General features: G+C 46.4%; 1 protein-coding gene across 1 annotated transcript in view; it reads left to right on the forward strand.

Annotated features, from left to right (window-relative positions):
* Positions 1-248: 248 nt before the first annotated feature.
* The window catches only part of LOC309548920 (pre-mRNA-splicing regulator WTAP), a 100,591-nt gene continuing 75,506 nt past the window's right edge, over positions 249-25,333 (forward strand). The window contains exon 1 of the mRNA XM_082248849.1: positions 249-466. The gene's annotated coding sequence lies outside the window, so the exon portion shown is untranslated. The remainder of the gene's footprint in view (positions 467-25,333) is intronic.

Consider the following 25,333-nt stretch of genomic DNA (forward strand, 5'->3'; position numbering starts at 1 on the left):
GTTTACTGTATATGCAAATTTGCTATGATACAAATTGAGGCAGCAGACTTTGTGAAAATGAATATTTGTGTCATTCTCCAAACTTTTGGTCAGGGTTGTACACTGTAGTCAGCCATGGCTTTCCCTCATCACAAGGAGGGTTCCCTCAGAGCTGCAGAGAGAGTGTGCTGAGGGTGTGAGCGCTGTTGGGGGTGTGTTTGTGTGTAACATGGAGGCCGGCCTTTCACTCATTTCCTCCTCCGCCGCCATTTTGTGTTGGGGAAGCACAGAGAAAGAAGAGTACGAAGGAAGAGGACGGGGAGTACGAGGAGAGAATTAGAGAGAAGAGAGCCTTAGAAGCGAATATCTGTGGTGTCGGAGCCATTGAGTGACCCTGAGGAGGATTCCCCCAGCCGCTTTTATCCGGTGTGCTGCACGGGCGCTGTGAGGAGCCGGAGCCGCTCGGGTTGCGCAGCTCCCGCTCTAGGTAAGAGGCCGCGCTGAGGCGGAGGAGCTTCCTGGCTCTATGGCGTGCTGTGAGAAGGAAATGAGCGTTGGATGAACATGGCGGAGCGGACATTACAGGGGGGAGACCTCCCATAGTCATTGCTGAGGGAGGATAGGAGATGTGTAATGTAGACATGTGTGCGGCTCACTTCACTAAGATGGCTGAGCTGCTTTACCTCAGAATTGTCAGGGGAAAGCCTTGGTTTCCTCATAGTCATCACCTCACACAGCTCAGTTCCCTGCTCTCCTCAGGAGACATTTTGAAAGTTCATGGTCAGCCTGAAGCTGCTGTTTATAATAAAGAGGCCCTGTCATGTGAGGTGTAAAGCTGTCAGCTCCCCACCATAGAGGACACACATGGTATGGGGGGGTTAGTAGAGTTGGGCTTACAGCAATCGTTTCTTTTTTATTCGGCCGGGATAGCGAATGGGGGGGGGGGGGGGGGGAAACCCTAAAGGTCCTTTTACATGGGACGGAGTCCGTTCCGCTCAGCGGGGATCGATCTGCCATCTTTCCATCCGGATGTCACAGCCAGGATCGGAATCGAATAGCAGCGGGTGTCAGCGGACATGTCACCGTTGACATCCGTTGCCCCATAGGGATGCATGGAGCATCTGATCAGATCTGCTTGAAAAACTGACAGGCGGATCGGATTGCCCCTGTGAAAGGGGCATAAAGGTCCTTTCACACAGGACAAAGTCCGTTATGCTCAGCGGGGGATCCATTTGCTGATCCCCACTGAGCAGGCGGTTGACAGCTCTGTGTGCAGAGAAGGAGCTGTTAGATCCCCGCTGTCCTCTATGGGGAGATCAGATGAGAACAAATCACCTGTCCATCTTCATCCGATCCTCCGGACGGATGGAAAATAGGGTTTCCATCCGTCCGGATTTCACAGCCGGAATCGGATAGCAGCGGGTGTCAGCAGACATGTCACCGCTGACATCCTCTGCCCCATAGGGATGCATGGAGCAGCCGATCTGCCTGAAAAACTGACGGCTCGGATCGCCCATGTGAAAGGGGCCTAACAGTCATCCTTGACACTATAGCAGGGATGGAGGAATCGCACTCAGTACCTATTGTATTCTGGCCTCCCAGGCTGTCAGAATACTCAAACAGTGGCTGCATCTGATTGGGTACGGCCACAGATCAGGCGTCTGTTTTCGCTCAGCTTCTTCGACTTTTCAGTCGAGTGGGAGGCAGCACGTTAGGGACACTTGCTGAGGGAATTTCCTTAGTAACTGGCTTAACCACTTCTGGATGGGAAGGATTTGTCCCCCTTAGTGTCCATTCACACTACCGCGACTTGTCAGCCTGACAAGTCGCGGTCCATGCAGTGCTACAGGACCCATTCTAATAGGAGCGACACAAGTCGCTCTGACTTAGAAAAAGGGTCCTGTACTACTTCGGGGCGACCTCGGAGCGACTTGCATAGACATTCATTATATGAAGTCCGTGCAAGTCGCGCCAATGTCGTGGTGCACACGACTTCACAGGTCGCCCCCGAAGTCGGAGCGACCTAGTGTGAACCGGCACTTAATGACCAGGCCATTTTAACGGATAATTGCACGGTCGTGTGACACTGTACCGAAATAAAATTGATGTCCTTTTTTCCCCACAAATAGAGCTTTCTTTTGGTGGTGTTTGATCACCTCTGCAATTGTTATTTTTTGCGCTATAAGCAAAGAGCAACAATTCTGGAGAAAAAAAACAATATTTTTCACATTCTGCTATAAAACATTCCCCATAAAATTAAAAATCAAAATCTTTCATTCTTTTAGGCCAATTTGTATTCTGCTACATATTTGTGTAAAAAAAAATTGCAATGAGCGTATTTTGATTGGTTTGCACTAAAGTTATTGCGCCTACAAACTAGGGGAAAGATTTGTCATGTTTATTTTTTTAATAGTAATGGTAGCAATCTGTGATTTTTAGCGGGACTGTGACATTGCAGCGAACAGATCGGACCCCTAAGGCCCGTTTTTCACACATGCGGACCTTTTATTTCATCAGTTAAGTCGCGTCAAAATGGATGAAGTATTCATCCGTTTTTTTTTTTTGTTTTGTTTTTTTTACATCCACTACCAATGCAAAAACGGATGAAAAACTGACCGTTTGTCAGTTTACATCCGTTTTTTTAACAGAAGAAAAATAGAGCTTTGATCAGTTTAAAAAACTGTATGAAAGGGACCTAACTGACATTTTTGACACTTTAAGGGGGACCAGTGACATTACTACAGTAATCAGTGCTAAAAAGATGCACTGTTATTGTAATAATATGACACTGGCACGGAAGGGGCTAACACAGTGGTGATAAAAGGGTTAAGTGTAGCCTAGGGGAGTGTTTTCTAACTGTATGAGAGATGGGCTTGTGAAATGAACACAGAGACCTGTGATCCTATATAGAAGGATCACGGGCACTGTGGGTGCCCGGTGCCAATCGCGCCCGATGGATCGGCATCTCCGCTGCCGAGTGGGAGTGCACCACTCCTGTGAACCGACGTACCCATACGTCAATAAGCACAGCCGAGCCAGCCTGCGCCAGTATATATGCGGCGGGTGGTCGTCAAGCGGTTGTAAAGTGTATGGCCAGCTTGAAGTAGTAATAAAAAAAAAAAAAAATGTACCCCTGTGAGTTAAAGGGGAGTTCCACCCGAATTTCACACTTGGCTCCACGCAGATCTTGTTTGCAGGCTAGAAACGTTTTGACAGTTTTGTTGCTCGGTTGATTTACCTTCTTTTTAATGCCATATCTGTCCTCTGTGTACCTCGCTGTGGGGAGGTACATCATTTCCGGCAGAGTGTTTGGCTCCTGGGAGATAAGTGTGCTCAATCCCAGGAGTCAATGACCATCGCTGGCCGCTTGTTTTACTTTCTGGTTCCTTGTGATAGAAGAGGTTTCCATGGCAAGAGGGACGGGAACTTCCATCGCTATGAAAACCCAGCCGACATGCTGTGGGGCAGGATTCCATGGGACTGCACATGGGCGAGATCGGGAGGTGCATGCTGGGTAGCCATCTTGCAACGAATCCTGGAACAGAGACCTGGAGGGCTTCACGTGCCCACAATCTAGATGGCAGTGCTGTACATTTGGCAGTTTTTTTTTTTGGTTGATTTACTTTTTAATGCCATATCTGTCCTCTTCCTGTGTACCTCTCCACGGCGAGGTACGTAATTTCCAGCAGAGCATTTTGCTCCTGGGAGAGGAGTGTCCTAGATCCCAGGAGTCAATGGGCATTGCCAGCCATTTGTTTTGCTTGATATGAGGTTTCCGTAGCAATGGGGCAGGAACTTCCTCCGCCATTGCTATGGAAACACACTGCACATGCGTCAGTTCGGGAGGTGCATGCTGGGAGGGCTTCACATGCCCACAGTCTAGATGGCCGTGCTGTACAGAAGAGGAGAAATGTACTTTTCAATGCAGCACAAAAACAACCCAGGGGACACTTTTGAAGATAGTGAATGATAAATGAACAAGCAGTGACTATTCCAGTTGTAGTTTTATCCTAAAAAAGAAAAAAATGACCGGAAGCCTGCTTTGGGTAAGGGAAACTGGCAGTGAAGCCTTGAGGCTTTACAGCCAGGTTCCTACTGCATGTGCTCCCAAATTCGACACGGTGGGGGGGCTTACCCTTTTGGGTGGAGCTCTACTTTAATGCCATAATGGGCTAGTATGCCCCACATATTGTGGCAGACTTACCCTTCAAATGGAGCCCTCCAGCAGTGTGCTGTCATTGCTGTTGTAGCATACATCTTCACTTCTTCCAGGTTTGTGTGCTGCGGCTGTTTAAATGGCCGGGCTCCGTTGATGTGAATCCGAACATGTGCACAGTAGTCGGCATGGCGCTCTCTGGATCCGTGACACGCTCAGTGTTCCGTGGATGCACAAATACATTATCCGCTTAGGCCGATGCAGGCACTCTAAATGGTGCAAGCTCAAGCCATTTCAGAGCTGCTTACAGGTAACACTTTTTATAGTCTTACCAGTAGGGTAAAGTCAGATTTTTGACTGCAATACTGCTTTTACACTGGGTTCACGCTTTAGCATTCTTGTGGACCGCATTTGTGCGAGCACGGCAGCCCATTGAAATGGAGAGTGCACCTTTTTCAAGCTGCGGTCTGTGGAGGAATCGCATGGTCACTTTGTGTGATTTCCCTGTGGTTCTTGTGCGCACACTGCGATTTTTGCATGCCTGGGGTGCCATTCAGGATGAAGGGCAGATCCATGTGTTTTCACTGTGGGTGGGTGCGGGAGTCTTTGTGATACCCACAGCCACATGCATAGGTGTGCACCTAGCGTAAAGCAGAACTTTGGGAATTTAGTCCCTTTTTAAACTGTCCCGCCTTACATTGGGTTAGGTCCAGTGAGGTGTATGCTATCTGGAGTTGAGTTTTAAAGCGGTATTAAATCCAAGAGCAAATATTTATTATATGCTGCAGTTTACCAACTCTTAAGCCCCGTACACACGTACGGATCGTCGTCATACAAATGTCGGCGGACGAAAGATCTGCCGATTGTACGCGTGTTAGTATGGCGCCTCCGACAGATGTCTGCGCACAATCCGCGGACAAGAGTCTTTCTTGCAAACATGAAAATTTTTGTCTGCGGACACCAGAACGGACGATTGTTCGCCTGTCAGTACAGAAATCAGCCGACAGACCGCAGATTTGCAAGACTGGGCATGCTCAGAAAATAAAAAACACAGGGAAAGTTAACCATTACATGACATCACTTCTGCAGTCAGCTGAAGTCTGCGGACAAAATTCTTGTGCTGTCCTTGTGCTGTCTTTGCACTTTTCAACAGACACCGACATCCCGGGGAGAAAAGACGAACATTTGTATGACGACGATCCGTACGTGTGTACGGGGCTTTAGGCCCCTTTCACACGGGTGGACTGTTCAGATCCGCCTGTCCGTTTTTCAGGCGGATCTGAATGGATGCCCCATGCATCTCTATGGGGCATCGGATGTCAGCGGAGATATGTCCGCTGACATCCTATCCGTCAAATCAGATGGAAACCCTATTTTCCATCCGTCCAGCGGATGGGATTGGATGAGAACGGACAGACGGTCCGTTCCCATCCGATTCCCCCATAGAGAACAGCGGGGACCTGACGGCTCTCTCCGCACACAGCGCGGAGACACAGCTGCCATCCGCTTGCTCAGCGGGGGATTGGCGGATCGATCCCCTGCTGAGAAAAACGAAGTCCGTGTGAACTCCTATGTGTGAAAGGGGCCTTAGATGTAGTGGATAGACTCATTTTTCTTTTTTTTCCTTTTTTCACCTGGCCAGTAAGGGCTCATTTACACTTGGGGTTTAGGGGCAGTAAAAACTCATGGTTGAGCCACTTGTTTTACCATTTAACTGCTCCCTTTTTGCTGTATATCAGCGGCTGGGGTGTGCACATGCCACGGCAGGAATTGTACCTCTTTCCCACTTGGTGGGTGGTACCGCCCACCTGAGCACAACCCATTTGAGGAATGGGGTCCCACTGCAACTGCTGCAGTCATCCAGTATTTAGGGGGTAAAATAGGTAGGGAGTTGGCGATACAATGCCCTCTCACCACCTTTTGTATTGCTCTCCACAGAGCAATCCGAATGTGGGTTGCACTTGAAAATGCAAAGCAGGTGTAAACGAGGCCTTAGGCTCCATTTACGCGAATGTGTTTTTTCATGCTTTTTGCAGAAATGCATTTAAATTTTTAGCATGGGTTCCTATGGAACATGTTCACATTAATGCATTTTTTGAAAGGGTCGGATTTTTTTTTTTTTTTGCAGTAAAATGCAGCATTTTGCATGTAATAGATTTCAATGGACCCGAATCTCAAACACAGGTATTGTGTTTTTGCTGCAATTCGCAGGGAAAGCACTGCAGAAAGCTCAAAAGCAACATGCATAGGTGTGAATGGAGCCTTATGCTGGCCATACACTATACGAAAAATCAGCCGAAATTCGGTCATTTAGACCGTTTTTTGGCCAGTTAAAGGGCACGAATCGGTAATTGGTTGTGACGTTTTTGAGCCGAAAAAAAACGATGGACAAGTTTGGAAATTTTCTGCAAAACAAGCGATAAATTGAAATGTTAATGTGTTTCTAGTCCAAAATGTTTGCACCAGGTATATGTGATTAAAAAAGGAACAAAGAACGGATTCATTTATGTCCATCGATCAATTTATCGGTCGTTATATGATGGCACGATCATTTTCTCTCTCGGCCGTGTGTTCGTTTTTCGAAAATGAGTTTGAACAATTTCTATGTATAGTGTATGACCAGCATAAGTCTGTTCATTTAAACTTTCTTTAACAGCCCAAACTGTCCAGCAAAAGTAGCAGCTAGAGGGTTGAGGCACACTGTATAACATTGATGGAGTTGATTACAGTGGCCAACTTTTATTTATTTAAATCATTTCCCAAAAAGGAAAAATACCTGTTTACTGTAACTGCTTACAGTATAAAGTATTAGCTGGAGTTCAGATTCAGTTTGAAAGTCAAGTCCTAAATCTGCTAGTCTAACACTACCTTCCTCCTAGACTGGCAATGCTGCTGTCCAAAGGTGTCTGCTTTACTAATCCAGAATGCAGGCACCCTTGCCTCAGGTGATAGAGAAATTAAACAAATCCTCATACATAAGATGTACTTGTTTATCTGCAGTATTCTCTTTTTGTACACCTGTTCAAAGTGCTGAATTATGCTTGTCTGAGAGTTCAGAAAATGGGTCTGAGTGGATGAAGAGACTCCCCTTCCACACAGCTAAGGCTGTTAATCAGCCGGAGGTCCCTCCCCTGTCACCATTTTTCTCTTGGTGTCAGGAAAACTTTTTAGAAGGGATTCATGTTGATAGCAGAGGAACAAAGTAGTAGACAGAAATGACACTTAGTGCTTTGTATTTAGACAAGTACACACTATAGAAGGATATGTTTTGTTCATATTTCATGTCTGAGGTTTACAACCACTTTGAGGTCTCTTGCACATAATGTGGGTGAAAACATTTTTTTTATGGACTTTAAAAAGGGTGCATTGTGTGTGGGACAATGCTCATAGCGTAGTCAAGCTTTGTAGTGCAGCCATAAGTTCAGAGCCAATAAATAAAAAATTTGAGAATGTAGCTTTGAGTGCAGTCGTTTACACATATATGCAAGTACAAAGGAGCGAGCTTTGCTATGTAAATTAAAACATGGTCAGCTACAAGAGGATGAAGGAGAATTTACGTGTGTGTGTGTGTGTGTGTGTGTGTGTGTATTTGTATACTTGTGTATGGATGAGGCCTTTACAGAACATAAAGTGTAGTTTTTAATCAGGATGTTTCTGCTGGGAAGATCCTGGACCTCTCAACAGTCATTTGACACTTTTCTGGTGTTATTGCCTATTAGAAAAGCCTTGTTTTATACAGTTAGGAAAGAAGGTGGTAAAAACATGCAGTTGCACCACATATATTTACTGTCATATCATGCAGCTGGAGGGAGTCGTATACATGCCACAATGCTTTCCTTTGTGGTTGAGGCAAACATTTGGCATGTCATGTTTGACAGGTGGCCTCAGCTGTCAGATTTTCCGATTAAAGTCAGTTGGACTGAGCCACAACTGCAAACCAAATGCTTAGCTCAATATTATGGCGTAGTAATTACATGCAAGTAAGATCTTCAGAGGAGGCAGTATCACCTCCTGGAAGTCATTGCAATAGACACTGCCGCTGGTGTAAACAAGGTCCTGTGCCAAATACATGAAAGCTGTTGGAACAGTTTTCTAGCTATTTTTGAGGTGTGTGGCGATTTCAGGTAGTACTTATTTTGTATGATACTTTTACTTTCTGGTGCTAAGGCTGTGACATTTATTAAGTAAGATGATAAAAAAAAAAAAAGTTGAGGAAAGGGAGACCTCTTCCATGGTGAAATAAATTGTCACATATAACTTTCTGTGAGGCAATTCTGCAGCATACAGTATACACCTTACCAAGGTACTTGAATCTGTCACAAGTTCTGCCATTTCGTGCACAGAATGTGTGACTGACACTGAGGGATTGTGCCCCATTTGTGGAACAATTCTTTGACAACATTTGCCTTTAAGTTGATCTGGAACTGATATTTGATGCGTCCCCATTACTTTTCCAATTTCTCCAAATAACTTCTCTTCCTGTAAATTTGCCACTTCCCAGGAGAGATGCTGTAAATGTTCTGTCCGCTTTATATAAAATCTTAGGCCCCTTTCACGCAAGCAGACTGATTGGGTCGTCTGTCTGTATTTCAGGCGGACCCAATCGGACCACCCATTGTTCTATATGGGGAGGCAGATATAAATGGACACGTGTCTGTGTACACCTGCCTGCATCTGAACCGGTCTGCCAAAACCAGGTGGTTGGGGATCTGTTCCCCATCTGTCTAGTGGATCAGTTGGAAACAGAAAGGCGGTCCGTTTCCACCTGGCCGCACCATAGAGAACAGTGGGCTGTGTCCATGTCTGCTTTGCATAAGTGGACACAGGCCTGTCATCTGCCTGCTTAGCAGGAATCAGCTCATAGCTTGACTGAGTCCGTCCCGTGTTCAAGGGGCCTTACTGACATGTACATCAATCTTCTGCTGTTTTCCCTATTTGTCAATACTACAGAGAGACTGAGTGTACAAATTTCCCAGACTCTGTACTCCCCTTTGTGGCATCCTGTGTCTCTTACACCCCTCCTCCATTCCAGATTTGCAGCCTTTAAAGCATTGAGACATTTCTGGGAGTGTTAAATGTCTGTGCTTTTGACTGCATGTAGAGGTTCTTTCCTTTACCTCTGCCTCTGCAGGGTTCAGCAGTGATGAAAGGGGGTTGTAGACATCTGAAAATCCTATGAGTGTTTACAAGACTTTCGGAAGTGGCAGTGCTGGAACAGAGGGGGGAATATACAACCCCCTTTTCTAGCAAGAAGCTGATGGTTTATAGCTTTGGATGCCTGACAGGGTCTCTTTAGAAGTAGTACCTGGGTGGTGGTAGTTGGGAATTGACTGACATTTATGGTAAAGGTGGATAAAAGGGTTCCAGCTGTAAAACGTTAATGTGCCTTTAGCATGAACAAAGGCACATTGAGGTACTTACAAATGTGTTAAGCACATTGGAACTCCGGAGCAAGCCCCATTTAAAAAAAATTGGGGGGGACCCTGGAGGAAGATGGCCCAGTAGCATTATGTAGAATATATGCTGCGGCACGCAGGCTGCACACTGCACTCCCCATTAAAAATGCTTATGAAATGCGGTAGCAATGTAGAGTAAAGCCCCGTACACACGTACCGAATGTCGGCCGAACGATCGGCCGTCTTTTGTGCGGTGCTGTCCTGTCGGTTGAAAAGTGCTAAAGACTGCACATGAATTTTGTCGGCCAACAACAGCCGACTGCAGAAGTGATGTCATGTGATGGTTAACTTTCCCTGTGTTTTTTCTTCTCTGAGCATGCCCAGTCTTGCTCATCTGCTGTTTGTCGGCCGAAATCTGTACTGACTGAGGAACAATCGGCCATTCTGGTGTTGGCCAACAAAAATTTTAAAGCCTGCACACCAGATTCTGTTTGGCCGAAAAGTCGCAGTTGGCTGTCGGAAGCATCATACTAACAAGCCGACAATCGGCCGATCGGACGTTGGCCGAATATTTACGGCCGACAATCGCTACGTGTGTACGGGCCTTAATTCTGCGATGTCTATAGGCAGGTGGCAATCCACTCCTTTTATAAACTCACTACTTAGATTCTGGCTCAGAATGCTTTATTTTTCCCAAAGATTAGAGGTTTATTGCAGTACTAGTAGTGGTGAAATACCACAATGTACAGGGCAGGCTTAATAAAGCTTGTTATACACTGTTGTAAATTGGGATTTAAGAGATATTTTCTGGGTAAAATGCGGTGACAAGGAAATGGCAGCCAAACGAGAGAAACCACTTTGTGAATTGAGCTCAATGTGTAGTAATCCAACAAGAGGATTACAGTGTAAGAGTTCCTTGGTACAGCTGTGTGCAGTTTGCCAGTAGATAAGTCTCTACACTCTGAACGGTGGATGAGAAAACACATTTTGAGTGCTAAATGTCATCCTTGGCATTTTGTATCTAAAGTATATCTAAAGCCAAAACCTTTTTTCTCAAAGTCCCACAACCACTTGTTGACCCTGCCACTGAAATCCACCCATTGCAGTGCTGTGTTGTTCCTTTAGGCTCCGTTCACATCTAGGCGTTTTGGGGCGTTTTTGGGGCGTTTTTCTGCTCTAGGATCAGCTCTCAAAACGCCCAACAAGACAAATCCTATTCATTTCAATGGCCCCTGTTCACATCTGAGCGTTTTGAAGCTGTATACAAAACGCCCAACGCTCAAAAAAGTACATGAGCTTCTTTTTGGGCAGATTACAGGCGTTTTCCATTGATCTCTATTCAATCTAAAAACGCCTGCACAAAAATCGCGGTAAAAATCGCGGTAAAAAACGCCGCAAAAATCGCGGTAAAATCGCGGTAAAAAACGCGCGAAAAACGCTACGCTCAGGTGTGAATGTAGCCTAAACCACTTCAGCTCCCGAAGGTTTCACCCCCTTCCTGACCAGGCCATTTGTGATAAGGCACTCCTCTGTTTCTTTAACTGACAATTGTGCGGTCGTGCAGCGCTGTACCCAAATAAAAGTGATTTCCCCCCCCCCCCCCACAAATAGAGCTTTCTTTTGGTAGTATTTGATCACCTGTGCGGTTTTTAATTTTTGCGCTATTAACAAAAAAAAAAAAAAAAACATGATTTTGAAATAAGATGTTCTAATTTCTGCTATAAAGCCTAACCAATAAAATGTAAAAAATCGAATTTTTTTCATCAATTTAGGCAGATAAATTTTTCTGCTACGTATTTTCGTAAAAATAAGTCCCAATAAGTGTATATTTGTTTGCACAAAAGTTATTGCGTCAACAAACCGATGCATTTATGGATTTTTTAAATTTATTTAATTTTTACTAGTAATGGCGGCAATCTGCTTTTTTTTTTATTTTTTTTTTTTTTTTTTTTGCAGGACTGCAAAATTGCGGCGGATGAATTTGACACTAAGTGACACGTTTTGGGGACCAATGACACCAGTACAGTGGTCAGTGCTAAAAAAAAATGCACTATTACTGTTAAAATGACACTGGGTGGGAGAGGGGTTAACACCAGGGGCGATCAAGGGGTTAAGTGTGCTCCTAGAGAGTGCTTTCTAACTGTAGGGGGGAGTGGATGCACTGGAGGAAAAGAGAGATTTGTGTTTCAGCTTAACTCTTTTACTCTCTGATAGAAAAGCGATCTGCCTTTGTCATTCCTTTCGAACGATCAGTGGGTCCCAGCGTCCATCGTGGCCTCCGGACCCGGTGATTGGCTCCTGCTTTGTCCAATGACAGCAGGAGCGGCGCTTCTTTTTTTGCATTTCTTTAGTTCCTGATTTCAGTGCCTAGGCAAATTATGTCATACATCCCAGGAGTCTTCAGAAGAGGAGGAGGGTCTTTCTCAGCTAAGCATATCTTCCTGTGTTCTGTCAAAACAGCCAACTCGCCAAAATCTCCAACCACATCACTTCGGTAACACTACAGCAAGAGTAATTGCAGATTACGGCGACTTGGCTGTTTTCACAGAACAGCAGCAGTGTATACACCATGGTACAGGATATGAGTGGACATTGTTAGCCCGACCGCTAGTAACCAACAAAAAATTATTTTTTTTTTTGCTGTTTTCATAAAACCTTACAAAAGCAAAAGACCATATAGGCAGTCAAAACAACCTGAACATCGGCGACTATAACCACAAACGAAGCCTCGGCACAAGGCACAAAGTATAGCTCAGAGGTTAATATGTTTGTGTATAGGAACATCTTTTTCAGGTTAGCGTGACATAAAAGTACTGTCTCTCAACACCAGTGTTCTTCTATCAAGCCACCACACCAAAGGGTCTGCACTAGGGCTGGCATTTATGTGCACAGTACCAGTTCAACATATACGTCTTGAACATAGCCCCAGACATATCTTTTACCAGCCAAAACAATATACCCCTTGAAAGGTATCAAGGGCCTTTTTAAATACTCCCAGGTTAGTCAGACACTAGAGGAACTCTTTGTCCAACCTCCCCACACCTTCTAGAATTTATTGGGTATTCCCCTACTGGCATAAGTGGCTTTATAAAAGGAGTGCTTTATTTACAAGCGACAAGCGCCTTCCTCGCCTGAATGGCGGAGGGTGTAGCCTTTTTCCAGCAGAGTACTATCATTTCCTAGCATAGTAAAATAAGTCAACAGTGAATGTATTACTCTTTGGAGCTAGAGCATACACCAATCCCAAGAGACGCACTTCAATACTGGGCCTAATACAGAGTAGTAACCTCTTCTATGCATTCAGCAACTTCCATCTAAAATTTCTGTATGGCCACAGTCTCCGAATATATGCATGAAATTGTTCCAGGTGAGGTGCACCACCAACAACAGGATGACTGGGAGGGAAAAAATCTGTCCGGGGTAAGGTGAATATACGATGTAGAAATTTTATATTGAATGAGATGATCTCTAGTTGAGACCAACCGAGAGAAATTTTATATCCCTTACATTGTTCCAGTCATCTCCGCCCATCTGAAGAAATACCCTTTCCCATGCTGTTTTGCAGGGCACAAGGACTCTATAGGTATCTACAAATAATTTCTTATAAATATTAGACAATGCTTTATGTAAAGAGTCGTATCTGAGAATATTTTCTTTATCACTCTCTTGCAATGTAATTGGTGAGGTACCAAATTGAGAGTTGCATGCATGCCCCAATTGCAAGTAACGAAACAGATGGCAGTTAGGTAGCTTAAATTTGGATTTTTATGGCATCAAACTGTAGAAGTGTGCCATTCTTCACTATATCTGCCACCCTCCTATTACCATATTTGGTCCATATAGTGGGGTCTGGGAATTTAACCACTTCCTGCAAACCGACGTACCTGTACCATCCAGAAATGATCGCCTAGGCATCTGGAGCTCGGGAGAGAAATCGAGGAAGAAATGCAGGGTGGTATTTTCATATTTAAGTTGAGGTTGTTTCCTCACTTCAGCCAGGATGAGGTCTCGATCACGATATATGAGGAAACGCACTAGGAACGGTCTGAGTGGCACTCCTTGAGGCCTAGGACCTGTCAGCACCCCATGGGCACGTTCCACTATGTATGCAGAAGATACTTGGGTCAAATTGAGGATGTCTTTGAAAAACCTCTCGGCAAAACCAGGGGGATTAGCTCCCTCAGAGCCCTCCAGAAAGCCCACCACTCTCACGTTATTCCTGCGCAGGCGGTTTTCAGCATCCTCTGATCTTGCCATTAAAAGCTACACTGTGTTTTGTAGCTCAGAGTTGTGTCTGGAGGTGCCAGCAGCATCTTCAATTTCTGAAATACGAGCCTCTGCTGCCGATTCCCGTCCTGAATTTGTCCATGTCCTACCTGATGAGGCTACACTCAATAGCCAGTGTCTTGATCCTGCCCATCAGGGTGGTTTTACTAGCCTCTCTAGCATCGAGGATGGCAGCAGTGGCGGAAATGCTTTTCAGGGGTCCCGCAGGCTGTGAGGGCTCCCCTATGTCAAATACTATGTCAAACAGCCTCTGCAAATTCGCTCTCACTTCCTCTGCCTGTTCAGCTTCAGGGGAGAGAGGCAAGATGGCCGTGGCACGTGTCCCTGCTGCAGAGCTCTGAGGCTTAGGAGGCGGCTGTTTATTAGCAAATCTCCCTTTGAATGGCATAGGGCAATCAGGAGGGGATCCCCCTACTTGGTATCAGCATCCTACACGGTAAGATATCTCTTAGGAGGAGAAGATGAAGCGGGATTCGGCGGCTGGGAAGCCATGGCTCTCGCCGAGAAGTCTGCTCCCTTCTACATCAGGACACACCCCCCCCTTTTTTTTTTTTTGTGCTTTTTCAGCAAAATAAAGCATGGAGATATCCGTGGATGGGTGAGTTTGCTTTGAATATTAAAACCTAAATCAGCGTTTGTGGTGCTCAGCAGTGTAGTTCCACTTTAATTCAGAACAGAGTTGCCAGTGATTCCTGTACGGCAGCCTTTCTCAACCTTTTCCACACAGAGGAACCCTTGAAATAAATTTCTGTTCTCGGGTAACCCTTGCTAAAAATGAAAAATCTACAACTCATGACACATTAGTGTGACAGTCAGTGGGAAGCATGCTCCTTACTAGGGATCGACCGATTATCGGCAAAGCCGATATATCGAGGGCCGATCTGCACTTTCCCCGATATATTGGAATCGGTCCCCGAGGTTACGATATTGCCTATATTTCGGGAAAGTGCTTGTACCGGAGTGATGCCTGCAGCTAGAGGCATCACTCTGGTACGGGCATCCATAGCCGACGGTCGGCTGTCTTGTAATGAAAACCGATGCGGCTGAGAAGCCGCTCGGCTGTCATTACAAGAAGCGGGAGGGGACACCCCCCTCCCGCCGCTCGCCCGAGTCTCCCAGCCCACCGGGAGACCCTGGGTATCCTACCTGCACGGCCACTGAAGACCCAATCAAAGCATCATTTGGCTCTGATCTGGTCTCCATGTAAAAACCCGAAAGTGATGTCATGACTTCACTTCCGTGTACTCGGCACCAAATTAAAGACAACATTCAAAACAGCCAAACTTGGCGTTTTTGAATGCTTTTAAGTGCAGAGGAGGGGGTTGGGGTCTTTTAGACTCCCAGATCCCTCTACAACAGTACCTTTTTTAAAAAAAATAAATCATTAAAAAAAAAAAAATGTATATGTCCGAAATATCGGCTGATATGTGATGACCAAAATATCGGTATCGGCCAAAAAAAAACGATATTGGTTGATCACTACTCCTTACTCATATTGCATCATTGGGAAGAAATACCGATAGCTGTAAGGAACAATGGTGTCATTGGAAACGTATCTGGGAGGCAGAAAATGCCCATTGCTCAAGGAACCCCTAGCAACTTCAGGAGGAACCCTAGGGTTCCACGGGACCCTGTTTGAGAAAACCTGCTGTACGGACTCAGGAGACTCCTCCTTTCAGCACCTTTATAGCTCACTAGACATTAAGCCTGTTAAATTAACGGGCGCTAGAACATATGTGGTCAAACATTTGTAAAAACAGACTTGTTCCAGTTAAGCGAGAGCCTCTGTCAGCTCTGCATCCCTGTTGCCCTAGCAACGTCTGGGACATGCGCAGAGATGACTGAGCAGCTCTCGCTTATCTCGTTCTTTTTTTTCTAACAACGCGAGAGCCACATGACGTAGCTGACCAAGCGTGACATCGCTCGCCCGCCGCCACTTGTAACGGCTGCTGCCGTTTAGCAGTAAGTCCACGCTAGCGCGTGCCCACGCACACCCGCCGCTTCAACAGTTTCGCCCGATAATATAATATATAATGTGTTTTTTTTTTTTTTTTATTAATTTCTTATTTTTTATTTACTTTTTATGATTATTATTCTTCCCGCCGGAAAATGCATCTGGTCAGCTGGAGTGACGTCATTTACCGCGCATGCGCTGTTCGTCGGATGCACTATCCGACGGAAGGCATTATCCGACATGACGCCGGAGCTGGGTGGGCGTGTACAGGAGCGGATCCCCGCCCACCTTTCAGCATCCTATTCAGGATTGGCTGGCATTCTGATTCAGCTGGGGAAGGAGAAGTACTTCACCTCGGTGGCAGAGAAGAGCGCAGCTCCAGAGCAAGAGGCCTGTCGAATGATGCCTCTGTCATGTCGGATAATGCCTTCGAGGCATCATCCAACAGGCCTCTTCCTCCGGAGCCGCGCTCTTCTCCGCCATCGAGGTGAAGTACTTCTCCTTCCCCAGCTGGATCGGAACGCCAGCCAATCCTGAATAGGATGTTGAAAGGTGGGCGGGAATCCGCTCCTGTGTAACACGCCCACCCATTGCCAGCGGCCGCCCGAAGTCTCTCTGCGTCCCAACGGCTGTTCGTGCGGCACATGCGCAGTAGCGCAATTACACGGACACAGGGACGGACTCAGAGACACTTGGATATTATTATCATAGAGCATATTCTGTGGATCTGTTACACAGCCATGCCTGCACGCAGGAAATGGTAAACACCTATCATTCCAGGAAATGTGCGGGCATCATCACAAAGTATGTTTCCAAGCTCTGAAGATCATAAAGTGCGATAGTAGACTAGGAATAATTTAAATATAATGTGGAAGTGAATATGATTTTTCATTATTACTGCAGTGTTTGTTTTAAAGACGTTAGCTGAGCGTTCCGCTTCTCTTTCTATTCACTTTTTTTGTGAATGAACAAAGGGCATATGTGTAGATGCTGTAATTGTATTTTCTTAAATTTATACTGATTTTTTGAGATTCTTCAATGCCATATACTACAGCTGAAAAATTCTCCCTGGCTGCAAAAAACTGCGAATGCATCAGTGTATAATGTGAATATATTTCTCAGCAGGTAGTAATTTCTATGTTTGTGGTCAGTTGTAAGGCTGGCCATACATTATACAATTTTCTTCAACTTGCTTTAGATTTGCCTTCAACTATGTAGTGCAAGGGCATGTCTGATTGCATACAAATTGAAAGTGTTTAGGTTTGATCTTCTATTGCAGTATATGGTTTTGTTAAATCTAAAGGAAACCTGTATAATGTATGGCCTGCCCAAGTTTTTGTGGATATCTGCAGGAGACTGAAAAGGAGAAAACACTTTCCAGGACCACCAATTAATGTATCCACTAACCTTATGGTTTATGCCTGTAGTTATAGTGTTTTTCTTTCTTTTTTTTTTCTTTCATACTTCTCATGTATACAAGTGACACTTGATGTTTGGGTGCTGGCAGTGTTACAGCTTGTCATAACATATGTATGTGCTGGCCAGCTTCCTAAACTAAATGTGTAGAAAAAATATATAGGCTTGTTAAGTAGAAAAAACATACTGAATGCTATTGTGTACAGCAGTTATCAGAATACAGTGTCCTTAATTGTGGTCCTTTTTTAATCTACAAAAGATTTATTTATTTTTTTAATTGTGAAAGATGCAAGTAAACAGACACAAAATGGTTGGCTTTTTATAATGCAAAAGGCAAAACTGGTTGTAGTTGGCAGTCTTACTTGGTGCCCAAGTGTAAGCTATGCTTGGGTATGACAATGAGAAGTTCATATAAAACTTGAACAAAGATAGATTGAGTCTTAAAGCGGAGTTCCACCCATTTTTAATAGGTTGGAATACATAGCTGTATGTAATCCCCTTTAAAACGGCTTTTACCAATGGAAACTTTTTTTTTTTTGCTAGTAAGTACCTTAATTTCGGCATTATTGCTCCTCTCCTCACTTCCTGGTCCGATCGGCGATGACGTCATTCGGCGATCCGCAGTGTCTGCTGGGATGTATTCAATTCCAGAAATCTCGGAGTAGCTGTATCTGTACTGAGCCGTGCCTGCCCCGCCTCCGCCCCGCCTCCTCTCATTGAGTTGCATTGTATGAATGTATTAAGGCCGTTCTCTGCCCCGCCTCCGCCCCGCCTCCTCTTACAAATCAATGAGAGGAGGCGGGGCAGAGAACAGCCTTAATACATTCATACAATGCAACTCAATGAGAGGAGGCGGGGCGGAGGCGGGGCAGAGAACAGCCTTAATACATTCATACAAAGCAACTCAATTAGAGGAGGCGAGGCCGGGGCGGAGGCGGGGCAGGCACGTCTCAGTACAGATACAGCTACTGCGAGATTTCTGGAATAGAATACATCCCAGCAGACACTGCGGATCGCCGAATGACGTCATCGCCGATCGGACCAGGAAGTGAGGTGAGGAGGAATAAAGCCGAAATTAAGGTATTTACTAGCAAAAAAAAAAAAAAAAAAGTTTCCATTGGTAAAAGCCATTTTAAAGGGGATTACATAGATCTAAAGTTCCAAAAATGGGTGGAACTCCACTTTAAGCCATGTTCACATGGGTCGAACTTCGGGCGACATTGGCCAGTTCAATAAAAAACGGTCGATATTTGGCCCCTACAGCCTGTCGGATGGGGGGGCCATTACCATCCCCCCCCCAGTCAGAACACAATAGCTTAACAGGGGAGATTGCTTTGCTAATGTCTGATATTGGCTCTGAGCTGAGTTGTCAGTTTTTTGGGGGTTTTTTTTTTTTGTTCAACCCGTTGGGTTTAATGGAAGAGAACCTGATAGTGTGTGTACTAGGAACCTTTTCTAAAAATGTACTGCACTGAACCGCAGGGTGCCTTGCTTTGCACGGGGTTGCTATTAATTCTTAATGGCACTGCTAAAGAGTAGCATGTTTTTGCCTGCGGGTTGGGAATGCATGCAGTTATACACGTGTTCCGGACCAACAGATATGTTTTATTGGCTGTTAGGCCTTGTGTGTGTGTATATGTGTGTGTGTGTGTGTATATATATATATATATATATATATATATATATATATATATATATATATATATATATATATATATATATATATATATATATATATATATATATATATATAATAAATCTCTCTCTATCTCTCACAAAAAAAAGGTGAGTACACCCCTCCACATTTTTGTAAATATATTATATCTTTTCATGTGTCAACACTGAAGAAATAACACTTTGCTACAATGTAAAGTAGTGAGTGTACAGCTTGTATAACAGTGTAAATTTGCTGTTCCCTCAAAATAACTCAACACAGAGCCATTAATGTCTAAACCACTGGCAACAAAAGTGAGTACACCCCTAAGTGAAATTAAAAAAAAAAGAGGCCCTACTACTACTGTCAACTCAGACTGGGCGACAGGCTGGATAATCTAGATCTAGTGGTCAGCCCAGTCTGGCCAGCAAGTATATGCAGGCCTCAGCTCCGCACTAGGTCGGTCGCCACATAGCCCCACCGGACGGGGGCTGGCCTGCGAGTTAAACCTCACGGGAGGTTGCATACGACCGGGCCTTAGCCTGAGTTGCAGCATTCCTCCTGGCCGACAAACGACCCCCCCCCCCCCCATTTCGATGGAGAGAAGGATCTGTTTGTAGCGATGCCCACCTGGTTCCTGGAATGGTGAGTAGCCGTCTACCCCTGCAGAGTTTTGGGGTGAATGTGGGCCCCTCCTTGGGACGGTCAGACCCCCTGGTTTCCCCTCCTTCCAGCAGGCACCCCCCCCCCCCCCCGCCAAGTTCCTCATCCTGATTCCCCTCCCACATACACTGGGCATGTATTTTTGGGGTGGTCTGGCCACTTTTCTGGGGTGGGGGCAGGGCGCTAACTGGCGATGCGGGTGGGGTGGTGCGCTGTCAGCGACCAGACAATCGACTGGCGGGGAGACTCTTGCCGGGGCCCCTTGTCCTGCCTGGATCTGTCCTGAGGCCTGGTCTCCGATTTCTGGTTCCATGTAGGTCTTGTGGCGCCATGCGGAGCTGCCATTTTGTTGTAGCCTTGTGTATTCCTATTTTTGTGTAGTCGGTGGCCATTTTCTTGTGGTTTGCATTGCAAATAGCGGCGGCCATGACTATGGAGCCCCGTGGGCAACAATTTTGGCGGTGGCAGCCCCTCCTTATCCCCTGGTGTTTATTCCTGGATCATTTAGCTTCCTAATAGCCGCACGTATAATGCAGATTCTCCTGGTGATTGCAGATGCATGTGTCAGCAGGTGGTGAATCTGGGGGTGTCCTCTCCCTCTCTTCTTAGGATCGCTCTGTGCCTTGTGCTTGGCGATCTGGTGGTGCTGTCAGCGCAGTGGGAATGGTCCCTTAGCAGTGTTAAACTTTTTTTTTTTGGTTCCCCTGGTGACTCATGGAGTCTTTTGAAGCACGTTTCCCCACCTGATGCCCTCTGAGGCTGCAGGGCCCTCTGGGGTCCCAACCATCTATCCATGCACTGATGGCAGTCCTGGACTCGCTTGTGTCCCGGGTGGAGGTAGCTTGCAGGCGTCGGGCTAGCAAAAAGTGTCCCCTGCCTCATCTGTCTGATCAGATCCTGAATCTGATTTGGACGTCACGGCGTGGTTCACCCTGCGACCACACTCCTGGAATCTTGTGATAGGATGAATCTTCCACGCATGCGGCCGTGCCAGAAAAGGAAAAGAAACTGATTGTATCTGAGCGCCAGACCCTAAAGGTGGAGGACGTAGCTGAAGCTGCGACGGAGGCGCAGGTACCCTTTGGCACTCAGACCATTCAGAGCGGCAAAGGGGTTTCCTTTCCTTGCCTATTTTGACGTTATTGTCCCTAAAGAGGGGTCATGACCAAAGCGTCCCCGTTGGGTTCCTAAGTGCTTTACTAGGCGTTTCCCCCTATGAGGAGTCCCTCCTTAAGAAGTTGACTGTGCCACCTGTAGTGGACCCTCCGGTATCCAGATTGAAATAGGCAACCATGATTCCGGTTGAAGAGTCACCGGCCTTTAAGGATCCAGCTGACCAGAAGGCGGAGGCTGTGGTCCGCATTATGTATACCTTAGCTGGTTCGGCAATGAGGCCGATATTTACCATTGCCTTAGTGTGGCAAACTCTGACTGAGTGGGCTAAGCTCCTACGCCGTGACCTGGAGGGAGAACAGCGAGTTTCGCTCTTGTCCCCTGGCAAGGTTTTTTCCTCCCAACCTGCGCCTGTCCCCAGACCGGTTACAGGGTCTGTTTGGGGCGGTACTAGGCCTGTTCCTTCAATGGGTGATTGTTCCGGTTCCGACTTCGGAATGCTTTCAATGTTTTCAATGTTTTTACTCAAACCTATTCACAGTCCCCAGGAAGGGAGGCAAAGTGCGTCCAAACCTGGACCTCAAGGTGCAATACTGCATTGTGCGGGTACAGAGGTTTAGAATGGAGTCCATTCAAACAGTGGTGGCATCTCAGCGTCAGGGGGATTTCCTCGCCTCTGTAGATATCAAAGATGCCTATCTTCACATTCCAATATGTGCCAGTCACCAGCGGTTTTTCTCAGTTTTGCTGTGGGAGAAGAACATTATTAGTTTGTGGCATTACCCTTTGGTCTCGCCTCTGCTCCTCGGGTCTTAACAAAAGTGTTGGCTCCGGTGCTAGCCTTGCTACCTCAACGGGAGATCATCGCCGTATTGGGCTATTTGGACTATCTTCTGTGAGCGGAGTCTCCCTCTGCTCTGGTGGAGAACCTGGAGATCAGAATACAAACTCTGCGGGAGTTCGGCTGGATTCTGAATTTTCAGAAGTCTGCTCTGGTGCCATCCACGGAGCTGAAGTATTTGGGTCTGACTCTGGACTCGGCTGTAGCCAGAGTGCTCCTTTCTCTGGACAAACTCCAGAAGTTGCAGACTGCAATTCGCCTCCTGCTGTCCAACAAATGGTCATTCCCTCCGGACTTGCATTTGGGTCCTTGGAGGCGGTTCAGTTTGCCCAGTTCCATATGAGGTACCGTCAAAGGGAGATTCTGACCTAATGGGACAAGGCTCAGCAGTCTCTGGACAACCAGATCCGGCTGAGTCGGGAATGGAGTCTCTGATATGGTGGCTTCATTCTCCAGCATTTGGGCTGGGCAGAGGCTGCTGAGCCTTGTATTGGATGGTGGTCACCACGGATGCCAGCCTGTCTGGACAGATCGTCTTCAGGGTTGCCCAGTGCGCATTCAATCGGACAGTGCCACAGTCGTGGCTTTTGTCATTTACCAAGGGGGCACAAGAAAAGCTCTTGTGGCTCTAAGGTGGGCAGAACTTTTCGTTCCAGCCCTCTTCACTGTACACATTCCTGGGGTGGAAAACTGGCAGGCGGATTTCCTCAGGCAGGCATTGGACCAAGGGGAGTGGTCCCTTCATCCGGGGGTGTGTCAGCAGCTGTGTTTCTGGTGGGGCACCCATGAGGTGGATCTGTTGGCGTCTCGGCTCAACAGAAAGGTGCAAAGCTTTGTGGCTCAGTCTAAAATATATATATATATTTTTTTTTTTTTTTTTTTTTTTTGTGTGTTTTAAAGCAGAAAGTTAAATTGTGTTCTTATTTTTTGTGCAAAAATAAAAACCGCAGAGGTGATCAAATACCACCAAAAGAAAGCTCTATTTGTGGGGGGGGGGGGGGGGGGGGATCAAGTTTATTTGGGTACTGCATGGCATGACCGCGTAATTGTCAGTTAAAGCAACGCAGTGCCGTATCGCAAAAAATGGCCTTGTCAATAAGGGGGTAAAACCTTCCGGTGCTGAAGTGGTTAAATCCAACACATTTATGGGAACATCTGTAACAATGTTGGGAAGAACTTTCCGAACAATTATTTGATTTCCGCTATAGAAAAGAATGTCACTAGTGTGTCTGGCTGTTATCTGCAAAAGGTGGCTATTTTGGTGAATCAATAATTGAGATTACATTTTGTAGAAATGATTTCATGATACCTTTCTGTTTTTTTTTTTTTGGATTCTCTAATTGTTCATTTTGTTCTATGCCTTCATGCCCTGTACATTGTAACATTAAACTACGTAAATTTCAATAGAGACTGGTAAAACGGGGTTGTTCTAAATCTTTTAACCAGTAGTGTATAATGCAAACTTCAGTGGTTTTATGATAGTTGATTATATTTCATTCTTTGCACATTTGTGTTCCATTCACAGTATCTAATTAGAAGGTATCTGTTTAGACGGCAGAGATTAATTAGGTGGTGCAGCTGTTATGCTAGTGTACAGGGCACAAAGGACCAAATCATTTCAGAAAAACAACCCTGCACCTTGACAACATTCTATTTCTGTCTTGCACAATAATATGCAATCTACCTGAGCAAAATTATGTTAATAATAAAGCTTGAATAAAGCTATATGTAGAGATGCGGCTGAAAATGGTGTTACTCTTTCGTTCATTTACTAACACAGCTCCCGATATTCTTGACCATTGTGTTTTTCTGCCTAATGTCCTACTCCTGTAGGGGGCAGCATAAGTCTGGCTACGCCTATGGGCAGTCCCGGGGGGGTATACCCCCTCTCTCTGCTATAGGTACTCAGTTTTTTTTTTTTTTTTTTTCCTGCCTAGTCAGGAGTAAAGACCTAGTTCCTTGCTGGGATCTCTGGTCCTGGTAATTTTTTTTTCTTTTAGATAATTTTTTTTTTCTCCTGTTTTTTTTTCCTGTGAGATCTACAATCAACTGCCGGACTGGGCGACAAGCTGGATAATCTAGATGCATTGGTCACCCCAGTCTGGCCAGCGAGCGCGCCCAGACCTCAGCTCCGCACTAGGTTGGTCACGACGTGGCCCCACCGGACGGGGACTGAGCTGCAAGTTAAACGCCTCCTGAGGTCGCATACGACCCGGTCTCAGGCCCGAGTCACAGCATTCCTTCTGGCCAACAGTGCCCCCCCCCCTGTTTCGATGGGGTGGGGTTCTGCCTGGAGCGGTTCCCGCCTGGTTCCTGGTGTGAAGAGTAGCTGCCCCCCTCCCCCAGGAGGGTTTTGGGGTGGACGTGGGTCCCTCCTTGGGACGGTCAGACCCCCGGGTTCCCTTCCTTCCCGTCTGGCACCCCCTTCATATGTCCCCCCCTCCACTTATGCTCAGGCTGTGTGGGTATTCTGGTCCACCTCCTAGGGGGGAAGGCAGGGTGCTCTGCTGGCGATCAGCTGTGCAGGGGTGGTGGGATTGTACCTGATGGGGGCTCCTGCCAGGGCCACCCGTCCTGTCTGGGCCTGTCCTTGAGGCCTAGGGAACCCTCCTTGGTCACTCGGAGCCTTGTGGTGCTGCCATTTTGTTGCAGCCTGTGTGCTCAATGCACGGCGGCTATGTTTTTTGTATCGTCTGGTGGCTAGTTTGCGGTGGTTGGCCATTGAAAATAGCAGTGGCCATGACTGGAGCCCTGTAGGCAGTGTGTTTTTGCGGTGGGAACCCCTCCTCATCCCCTGGTGCTGACTCCTGGATCTTTTCACTTATCGCCGCACGTGGAGTGCAGATTATCCTGGTGGCTGTTTCTGCTGGGTGGTAAGTCTGGTGAGGTCCTCTCCCTCTCTGCTGAGGATCAGTTGGTGCTTTGTGCCTGGCAACTGGGTGGTGCTGCCAGCGCAGTGGGGGTTGTCCCTTTTGCAGTGTGTTCCATTTTTTGGTAGGGTCCCCCTGGTGACTCATGGAGTCTTTGGTGCCCATTTCCCCACCTGATCCCTGCCTCATCTGGGTCTGTGACCATGCGCCTGGAAACCTCAGTGAGGATGATGGAAGCACTGATTGCATCTGTGCATGAGACCTTAACGATGGAGGCTGCAGCTGCGATGTTCCCTTTGACACTCAGAAGTCACCCAGAGCGGCAAAGGTGTTTACTATCCCCGCGTATTTTTAGAATTGTTGCTAAAGAGTGGGGACGACCAAAGCGTCCCCTTGGGGTCCCTAATCGATTTGCTAGGCGATACCCCTGTGAGGAGTCCCTTGTTAAGAAGTGGACTGTTCCACCAGTGGTGGACCCTCTAGTATCCAGTTCGAACAAAGCAACCATTATTCCGGTCGAAGAGTCCCAGGCCTTTAAGAATTCGGCTGACCGGAAGGCAGAGGCTGTGGCCCACAAAATGTCCACCGGTATTTATCATTGCCCTGGTGTCGCAAACTCTGACTTAGTGGGCTATGCTTTTACGCCGTGACTTGGAGGGAGAACAACTTCCCCCTGCCTTTACTGAGCTGGCAGGCTAGCTGGTCCAGGGGCTGCAGTTTATCGGGAATGCCTCTTTGGATGCAGCTCCCCTTGTGGCTCAGCTCTCTATCGGCAGTGGTCCTTCGACGTGTCTTTTGGCTCAAATGCTGGTCTGCAAACCAGACTTTTAAATAGGCCTGGACTGATCTCTCCTTGCAAGGCGATCGACTGTTGGAGCTACCCAGGATGACATCATTAAAGGTCTCACAGGGTTAAAGAGTACCTTTCTACAGCAGGCGACTAAGGGCAAGGACCCTTGTGGTAGACGTGGGCCTTACTTCTCGGCTCATAAGTTGTTTTTTTT

The sequence above is a fragment of the Pelophylax lessonae genome (assembly GCF_965119305.1).
Source record: "Pelophylax lessonae genome assembly, chromosome: 3".
NCBI lineage: Eukaryota > Metazoa > Chordata > Amphibia > Anura > Ranidae > Pelophylax > Pelophylax lessonae.